Source organism: Tamandua tetradactyla, chromosome 10 (assembly GCF_023851605.1).
Source record: "Tamandua tetradactyla isolate mTamTet1 chromosome 10, mTamTet1.pri, whole genome shotgun sequence".
Lineage (NCBI taxonomy): Eukaryota > Metazoa > Chordata > Mammalia > Pilosa > Myrmecophagidae > Tamandua > Tamandua tetradactyla.
This window is the reverse complement of record NC_135336.1, coordinates 2051745-2061599: the sequence shown is the minus strand read 5'-3', so window position 1 is coordinate 2061599 and position 9855 is coordinate 2051745. Positions and strand designations below refer to the sequence as shown.

General features: G+C 46.4%; 1 long non-coding RNA gene across 4 annotated transcripts in view; it reads left to right on the top strand.

Annotated features, from left to right (window-relative positions):
* Window positions 1-9855, top strand: part of LOC143648133 (uncharacterized) — a 97691-nt gene that overhangs the window by 20999 nt on the left and 66837 nt on the right. The window lies entirely within an intron of this gene.

The following is a 9855-nucleotide window of genomic DNA, read 5'->3' as shown; positions in this document are numbered from 1 at the left end:
GGAGACCCAAAACAGACACATGGTGCCCACAGCCTAATGAAGAAAAAGACTAAATTTAAATTTGCTATGTCATTCTCTGCCTCTTTTTCTCTTCCTCCCTCCTCCATGTTTCTTTGTCTGTCTCTTGTCCCATGCATCTGACATGCTAAGAGCAGTCAGGGTCTCTCATAACTGGGGCAGTGACTGGCCTAGGAGGCTGGGATGGTGGCTAGGATCAGTTCCATCCTGGGTTGTATAGGGACACCTTTCCCTCTGGTCCATGGTGCTTTCTACCTTGGCATCGTTCTTCCTCACCACGAACATGGTAAGAGTTAAAGGTCCAAGATAATGATGTGGACCCAGGGCCTGCTCTCTGAGCCTTGGGCCTCCTCCAGACCAGCCACAGGAGTCCTTGGGCATCACACTATCCAGACTAACCCACCATGTTGCCCCGTGGAGGCATGGGCAAAACCTTAGGATAGTAAACTGAGGAGCTTTGCCTAGAGTAGCCTCTGCATCATGTATTTCCTTTGGAAGTGTGGCAGCTAGTCAAGAATGCAGGTGCTGGGTCCCAGCCACATGCCCTTTACCCTGACTTAGTCACTGGCATTCATATTTAGATAAGCCAATATAATGTTTGGCTAAGAGAAGAGATACTTTGGGGAGATATATGCATCCACCCAGCCCTAAGTACAATTGAATTCCACACTTAAATCACTCCCCACCCTAGCAGGATAATGTTGTCATCATAGAAAACCCACTGATCTTTTGGGTGTAATACTTTGTCCTTGGCCAGAACTGGAGTCGTTCTCAGAAATGGGCTCATGAGAAAAGCTGCTGCTACACCTTCCATAAAATCTCTGTTGACAACATTGTCCACCTGACAGCAATATCTGAAACCCCTTCAGATATTGTTACCAGGAAAAATGCTCTGCTGCTCAATGAAGATTCTGGAACACACTGCTTCTTCTTCTTCTTACCTTGGCTTGATAGGAAACATGGGTACTGAAATTATCTCAGTGTATTTCCCTAAATTTTCATCAGATATTGGATCTTTCCTTTTGATCACCTTGAATATATTTAAATATACCATTGTATAATAAGGACATAATTCTGGTTTGGTGACTAATTCTACTACTCCTGGAACTCTTTGAAGGTAGAACACATTGGGTGTGTCTGTGGGTGGGAGGTGTTATCTGATGGTGCCATACTCTTCAGACCCCATGATTCTTCGTGAACCCTGAGAAAATACTCCCTTGGGGCACAGCAAGAGCACCAGGGTGTCTGTTTCTGTCCCTCAAAGCTGAGGTAGAAATAAAGCAGCTCCCTGGGGGCACTCAGTAGAGTTCTAGAATTCTGACTTCACATCATCATTTCCCCACCTTTAACCTAGAGACTTACAGAGAGGGTAGTTGTAGAGTTTTCATGGGGTGTAGGAGGATTATGTCATTTTTCAGTCTATACTAGAATATTTTTGAGAGTGAAAGGGATGCTATTAAAAACAGAATGCACAAATCAGGGCCAAATCCTCTAGAACTGGCCCTTGTCTTGGCTGCCTGGACATGGCTTCTAAGCCTGACCCTCCCTTCAGTTAAGGGGATTGTTTAAGGACCCCTGGGTTTCCCAATACTCACCGAAAATAGCTAGTCCTTTGGGGACTGCCTGGAAGCACTCAGGCCACCTGGTTTTGTTCCAATTCACTCCCATGAGATCCTGTGAACATTTAAAAATCCCTCTTTGTTCAGGTCTTTGGGGATCTCTCCCACCTCACCTCTCTTCATTTGGTTTATTGCCACTGGTCTCAGACTCTCCTTATTTTTATGTCCTTTCCCCACCATCGGGGAGGGAGATGTGTTGAGGGTGGAGGTTATAGGTAGTTCCAAATGCTGGAGTGCAACTGAGGTCTAGAACAACCCCAGGTCTGAGCATGGGTTAGGCACCCAGCTTGGGTGGATCTAGAGGTGGGAGAAGACAACATTTTGATTGGAAATTCATCTACTTTGTGGAGGGGGGACACACAGTGAAAGGAGCTGTCTTCTTATGGAAAATGGCCCCTGCCTGGAGTGTGGCCCCCTTGGCTGAGGTTGTTGATGGGAACCTGTTCCAAAAGAAAATCTACTTTGCCCACAGAGCTCTGCATTCCTTATCCACTGGTTCTCCAAGGGCCCTGGAAGGAGGTCTGTGGGCATGGAAGGGAGGGAGAGAGGAAAGAGCATCTCAGCTCTGGAGAAGGGGTTTCTGGTGAAGCATCAGACAGGAGGCCAGCAGCAGACTTGGGAACAGCCTGAGCCCTGGAAATTCCTCTGAGGCTGCAGCTGAATTTCTGGAGACAGGACTAGTTCTTGCATTTGTTTTCTCTTGACCTCAGTAAGTTTCCTTTTAAATATACTGGCCTGTCCCAGCTGGGAAGCAGCTGTGGGCAGAGCTGAACTGAATTTGGAAAGAGAAGACCTGAGTTAGAATTGTAGCCTTGCCAGTCTCTTGAGCAAATCATTTCACCCTTCTGAGCCTTGCTATATTTGTCTGTGAAATGGCAGCAGTAACATCCTTCACAATATTGTAGAGAGGATTGGTTTAGAAATTCAATGTGAAAATAACTCATTCAGAGAAGGTCTGCTCAGTCAAGATATTCTCTTTGATTTTGGTTGTTCTTAAAGGAACAGGGGAAGGGAAAGGGGTCTGAGTTTTTGCCTATTCTTTCTTTTTCCTTAGAGCAGATGGAGTTTTACAGAAAAATTATGCAGAAAGTAAGAGTTCCCTTTAACCCCTCTCTGTGCCGCCCCTCTCCCCCAACAAACACAGTTTTGAGTTTTGTCCATTCTTGAATTCTAGAAAGGAAACAAGGAGCCCTGTAAGGTGGGTGGTGATACAGCTAGAATCACAGGGAACCAACTGAGGGGGAAGGCACGACTTGGGGCTGGGCTACCACTGGTCAGTTTTCCCCTGTAGGGGTGTCCCTTCTAACAGAGGATTCTTTACAAAACCCTGTACTAACTATTTATTTTAAAATGGAGAATTTAAATTCATGAAAAATTCTAAGTGGGGATTGATAAATGATGAACATAATGGAATAATTACTTTCTGATTCTCGTCATACTCTGCAAGATCATACTGAAAAAACTAGTAGCAGTGCTAACTTGCCCAGCTACACAATAACACTAAATGATGACTTCAATTAGATTCTCAAGAATGAGAACTGCCTTATTAAAAAAAAGTTAGCTGGATTGAAAAAGAACTCCTTGTATCACAGAGTTCTGGATAAATTACATTTATGGGAAAACCTTAGAGCTCAGGATTTTTACCTCACTGGGGAGGCCAAAATCTCACCCTCAGACTCTGGGGGTCTTGGACAAGTAATGAAGAAGGAGCTAGTCCCCCAGGGCCTCACTCCAGATCTGGACAAGGTGCACTATGTCCCTGAGACCTGCCATCCCTGGAATGTGGCCGCACTCCGGCCAGGTGCACTGCCTGGAAACATGTTCTGGGAGCTGCAGCTCACCCTCAGCAACAAGCACATGGTGACCCTTGGGCAAGGGAGAGAAGTGAGAGGGAGGAAATGTGTCAGAGTTCAGGATACTGGGGAATGTTGAACAGGTAATGAATTTCCCCATCTTAAAGAAAAGGCTAGCTCCGAGAAACGTTCTTGGCCGGGGGCCCAGAATGGAGCCCGAATGGCATCTGGTCAGTGGAATATAAGGCAGATGACTGACTCATCTTCCTAACTGACCACAACTACCAACACTACCACCAAAGTCGATAACCTCAAACCCACCTCCACCATTCTCAATCCCTGTAAAAGCAGCAATCACTCTCACTAAGGCCAAAATCTCTAAAGTTCATTACCAAAATTACAACTCAAAATGGCCATGGCCAAAGCCATTGTCACCATCACAGTCACTCCTAAACCACAATGCTAAAGCCTCCAGCACCACCAGTATCACTACCACCCCATCACAACCACCCCCAAAACTACCATCCTCAAGTGCCCAAACCACCATCAACTGGACCAAATTGAACACTGGAACAATGTCCTTTCCCTATGGCCCAGAATCCTGGTCTTGATGGGTTGCCCCAACTGGATCACTTGCTCTCCAGATTCCAGTTGTATTTGGCCAATGGGAGGCACTGGTAGAGAACAGAGGGAGGAGGAGAGTGTGAAGACAGCATTTATCACTTGAATTTCCTCCTGGCAGGACTGTCATGGCCAGCTGCAACCCAAAGGCCAGAGCCCTTGTCAGCAATCTTGTTCACAGACATACAGACTCCAGGTTCCTCAATGCCTCCAGCCCTTGAGTCTATAAGGCTAGAGTGGAAAGGAATCCCCACTGTGGCTAGCCTTGGAGACCAGCACCATGCCATGTGGTTTCCCTACCCATGGCCCCCACACCATTGTAAACAGAATGTTTATCAAACTGCTTTCCATTTACCCAACTCAAGAGTGCCATTTATTTCCAACCATGCTCTTCATTGGTACCACAACCCGATGAGGTAGTTGACTAAAATGATTATCTCCATTAAACAAATGAGGAAACCGAGGCAAAGAAAATTAATAACTCACCTAAGGTCTCACAACTCAAAAGGGGTGGAAGTGGGTTTTGGGTTTCTGCAGTCTGGCTCCAGAACAGTTTAAACAAATGAAAAAGTCACAAAATGTGACTACCAACAAACATCAGGGCAAAGAAGCCAAGGTGGAGGTTGGTGAAGCCTCAGGAGGGGCTGCTTTGTGATCAGGCAGAGGAGAGCAGCAGGAATATGAAGCCCAGATTTAGTCATGTTGAGGTGGAGTGGCATATCCTGAGGGGAGACACTGCCATTGCCAGAGGCTGCCCCCTTCCTCCCCTGAGCTAACCCACATGGACCTCCAAGACTGTCCCTCAGAGGCTGAGAGGAGCCTCAGAATTGTGCTCCATGGGCCAGAGGTGAGGTGAGTGTGGGAGTGAAGGTGTCACAACCTGCCCCAGGCAGGAGTCCTACAGCCCTTCTGAGCAGTGCACCCCAGACATGGCTGGTGTGACCAAGTGGATTTACTCCTCTAGGGAAAGACTCTTGGGCTTGCCTCCCTCTAGGCCCTACCTGAGAGCACTGGACTTGAAGCGGAGGTCAGGCAGGGTGGGAGAGGGGGGCAGTCAGAGAGGGTGAAAGAGAAGGCCAAAACATGGCAGTCCCAGGTCTGGGAAACAAAGGGAAGGGGAGGGATGCAAGGCCAAAAAGAAGTTCTCCCTGCTCAGAGGGCTGATTTTACTGGCACCCCAATAAGGAGACAGATGCGTGGGCCCTTGGACACTGGGGGTGCTCAGGGGAGGCCTCAGCCTGTACCTGGAAAGGAGAGTGAGAGGTTGGTTGGAGGAATGCCAAGCAGCTTGATTCAGGGGTCTGTAGGTGGCTTCTGTCCATCTAGCTGACAGGTTCACAGCATCGAACCTCCTGTGTTGTGGTTCAACATGCCTGTATGGGCAAAGAGTAAGAGGAGCATTGCATCCTCATAAACACAGTTTTTTGGGGGTACCAACATCCTAGCTGGGCCCTGGACAAACAGTGTCTGCTACCACTGCTCTCATTTCTGTCAAGATTATTTTGGGGGTCTCAGATGAGCAGCAGCCCTAAGATGCCTGGGCCTGAGGCCTCAGCCCACTGTGGAGCCCCCAGTGCAGCCCTTAGCTGCCTTGACTCAGGGGCTGGTGCCTGAGCAGGCTCTGGATGGGCCTCTCTCTCCTCTGCTGTTTGGCATTTCCCCCCTTCCTGGGGTCCTCTGCCATCTCCCAGGACCTCACCAGGAGATATGCAGGTACCAGGAAGATATGCAGGGATTCATCTGCCAGAAAATCAGGAGATTCAAGCACAAGGCCTGAAAGACCTGCCAGGACTTCATCAGCGGCTACCTGGCTCAGGTCACCAAGGTATTCTGAGGGAGCTGTCCTCCTGGGCTGCACTTTGTTTCTTGGCTGTGGCCTCAGTTCTTTATCTATGACCTGGCCTACAAGATTTCAGAGCACCCTGATACAGTAACCATTTGGGTTTTTTCCACCCTTTCTCCCAGGCCAGGGATGACTTCTGTAGATATGAGAAGGTGGGAAGCAAAATAACCAGCTGATGTCAGGGCCAGAACCCCCAAGAACAGTCCTCCCTCAAAAGTGACTGCAAGGACTTCCGGAAGATGGTGGAATCAGATGGGCTGAGTCCACCCTTGCTCTGTGGAACAACTAGGGTAGTGACAGAAACATAACTGGGACAGGAGTTCCAGGGTGTGATTGAACTGAGAGGATCTTCTACACTATGTAGGGTGGTCTTGGATGAAAAAGTGGAGAAATTGGGACAGAGAGAACAGGGTGTGTGCTCAATCATGATTCCACCTGGGGCAAGTGGTGGCACACAGGAAGGAGTGGGCTCTAAAGGAGCAGGGTGCTGCTGCACTCCTGCCTGCTTCCACAGCTAGCTTGGGAGATTGTTCCTTTCAGCTCTGCAGCTGGGAGCTCCTGGGGGGAACCTGGAAGCCAGCAAACTTGGTTTACCTGTGCACAGAGATTTTCCAGCCAGTGCATACTGCCTTCCCCCTGACCTCGGAGGCAGGCTGCCGTGGTGCTTGATTTTTGGCAGAGTCTGGGGGACCCTCTTTTTGGGAGGAGGGGGAGACCCAGAGTGGAGACAGTCTTGACAATTGGCTTGTGAAAGAGACTCATTGGGTCCCACAAGCACTCTCCTTTCCCCACGGTGGCCCAGAACCCTCAAGCATGCATGATGGAGAGGTGCAGCCAGGGGAGCAAGCTGAGCTGCTCCATGCTGCCAGGCTTTTCCACATTGGCTGAGGGTACTGGCAGTTGAAATACTCAGTCCCACAGCCCAATGTCATTCCAAGCAGGATCCTGGTGACTACTAGACTTATTGGGCCCGCAGCAGACTCTCTGCTGAGGTGCACACTCCCCACCTCCAAGCCCCATGTTTGGCAGCTTTCAGTATGCACCAAAACCAGCGGCCATGGCTGGAATCACACCAGGTCTCCTCCATCCAGCTCTCAGCTACTGCCCACAGTTGGGGTGGGGTGGACCTGAGGGAAAGAGGTGGTGGCCCAAGAGCGCCATCTGCTAGGAAGACATGGAAAGTGCAGTCTGGCAAACTGCCTACCCTGCCTTGAAGTCCATGTGAAATCACAAAGCACATGCAGATGCAGGCAGATATGTCCCAAACAAATGACCAAACTAAAACACCAGAGGAAACACAGGATTTGGGACAAGTAACCAAAGCTTTTCATACAAATCCCCTAATAAAGTCAGTGGATTGGCTAATGATGTAAAAAATATCAAGAAGACACTGGAAGAGCATAAAGAAGAATTTGAAAAAATAAATAGAAAAATAGCAGATATTGCAGAAATGAAAGATATAGTAGACCAAATTAAAAATATACTGGAGACACACAACAGAAAATCTGAAGAGGCAGAAAAAAAATAAGCAAACTAGAGGATAGGACAACTGATTTGAACAAATGGCCAAAAAAGATGGAAAAATTGGAATCGGATCTCAGGGAAATGAGGAAAAACCTGAAGCGCATAAATATAGAAACCATTGGTGTCCCAGAAGGAGAAGAAAGAACAAATGGCTAGAAAGGTTAGTTGAGGAGATAAAGGGGGAAACTTCCCAACTCTTATAAAAAACATAAATATGTAAATAAAAGAAGTCAATGAGCCCCAAATAGATTAAATCCAAATAGACCCACTTCAAGACATATACTAATGAGACTCTCAAATGCTGAAGAGAAGCAGAAAGTCCTGAAAGTAGCAAGAGAAAAGTGCTTCACTATATAAAAAGGAAGCCACATAAGACTAAGTTTGGATTACTCAACAGGCATCATGATTACTCAACAGGCATCACGAAGGCGAGGAGGTAGGGAAATGATATGTTTAAGATTCTGAAAGTGAAAGACTTTCAGACAAGAATTCTTTATACAGCAAAGTTGTCCTTCAAAAATGAGGGAGATACAATCACTGTTAGCTAGGGTCCATAGCTGGCAATAACATTCCTAGTTACTTCCATTGAACGTAACAAGGGCAATATGCCAAAGCTAAACGTTGAAAAGCAGGGGATGTGGGGGAGGGGTATGGGATATTTTGTAGAAGAAAAGGAAATGTCTTCATATAGATTGTGGTGGCGAAGTCATGACTATGTAATTATACTGGGAACCATTGATTTTTTACTTAGGTTGGATTTATGATGTGCAAATACAGCTGTTTAAAAATGAACAGAGATTTGATTTCCTGCCCATGCATTTCCCAAATAAGCAAACAAGCAAATAAAAACAAACAAAAAGCCCAAACAAAACAAAAATTCAAGAAATGGTGCTGCAAGAAGGGGATACTGACTTGGAAAAAGAATGAAAAGCGACTGTACAGCATGCAAAAAAAAAAAAAAAGAAAAGAAATGAACAGAGAGATAGAAGTGCAGGAGAAAATGTGGAGAAAGAGATGTACTTATTCACTGTTGATAGGGAAGCAGGGGAACCCCACAGGAGGCTGGGCATGGGGTTGCCATATGATTCTGAGACCCGGGTTGCTCAGTAAATATCTGGAGGAACTGAGAGTGGACATTTGCACCCTGGTTTCTATGTTCGTGATTTGCAATGGATGAAGTTGGCCTAAGGGTACATCGACTGAGGAATAGAAGGGGGATCTGAGGTGTATATACAATGGACTACCGAGCAGCTGCAAGAAGGAATGCAGTTGGGAGGCATGCAACTAGGTGAATGAAACTTGAGGACAACATGTTAAATGAAATGTCAGAAACAAAAAGGCAAGCATTATCACGCCTCACTTATATGGACTAACTTTAATATAAAACTCTATGAACTGAAGTCAAGAGCATGGGTTATCAGGTTTAAGACCTATTGTAAAGGTTCCTAGATTATAAGGTCTTACAGCAGTCACACCTATTTTGGAGTTGTAACAATTATTTCTAATATTCTGAGATACTGAACTATTTGTGTATAGGCTGGCCATTCCTTGGAACTTCGGGTATTTGTGTTACACCTGAGACTCAGAGTTAGAACTCTGAAGTTATGAAAGTTAGCATTTCCTTATATAATTTTTAAAAGTTGAAAAAGTGATTAGACTTTGACTAGAGATATTAAAGAAGCTGATCTGGATAGAACTAAGGTAAACCGGAATACAGGGTAAAAGATGATATGGTCTATATTTAAAAACTTCAACTTCTGTGTGATACCAAAGGGAGAGATGTTTATCGGTGCAAAGTTTATATTTTGGGCAATGTATTACCTAATTTAACTTGCTTGGTCAGTTTATCCCAGTTAATTACATGGAATTTTGAATAAGGTGTGAGATCTTGTTGGTTTGTCCAGGTTAGTGTGATGCTCCAATGTATACCAGAGCAATTTGGGCAGAGAATAAAAAAGTATTTGCAAAGTTCCTTTGGGAGACTGGGGAGAAAGGAGGAAATATTCAACTCCCCATCTGAGGAATTGCCGATATTCTCACAAGTAGTGGGCACAAGCAATTCAATAGGTTGAGCTGCTGATCTTGGGGTGTGCCCTTATGAAACTTATTCCACCAAAGGAGAAGCTAAGCCTACGTATAATTATGCCTAAGAGTCACCCCCACAGAACCTCTTTTGTTGCTCAGATGTGGCCTCTTTCTAAGCCAACTTGTCAGGTGAACTCATTGTCTACCCACCCCCACATGGGACATGACTCCTGGGGATGCTCCAGGTCCTGGAATCAAGGGATTGAGAGGCTTACTTGACCAAAGCTGCCCCCAGTGGGGGGTCCCTGCTAATGCCACCCCCCCTACTCTTCCTATTCTGATCCCACCACCTCTCTCCTCCCCAAAACACCCCAAAGACCCTCCTCAATCACTCAGCCCCCAGAACCGCAGT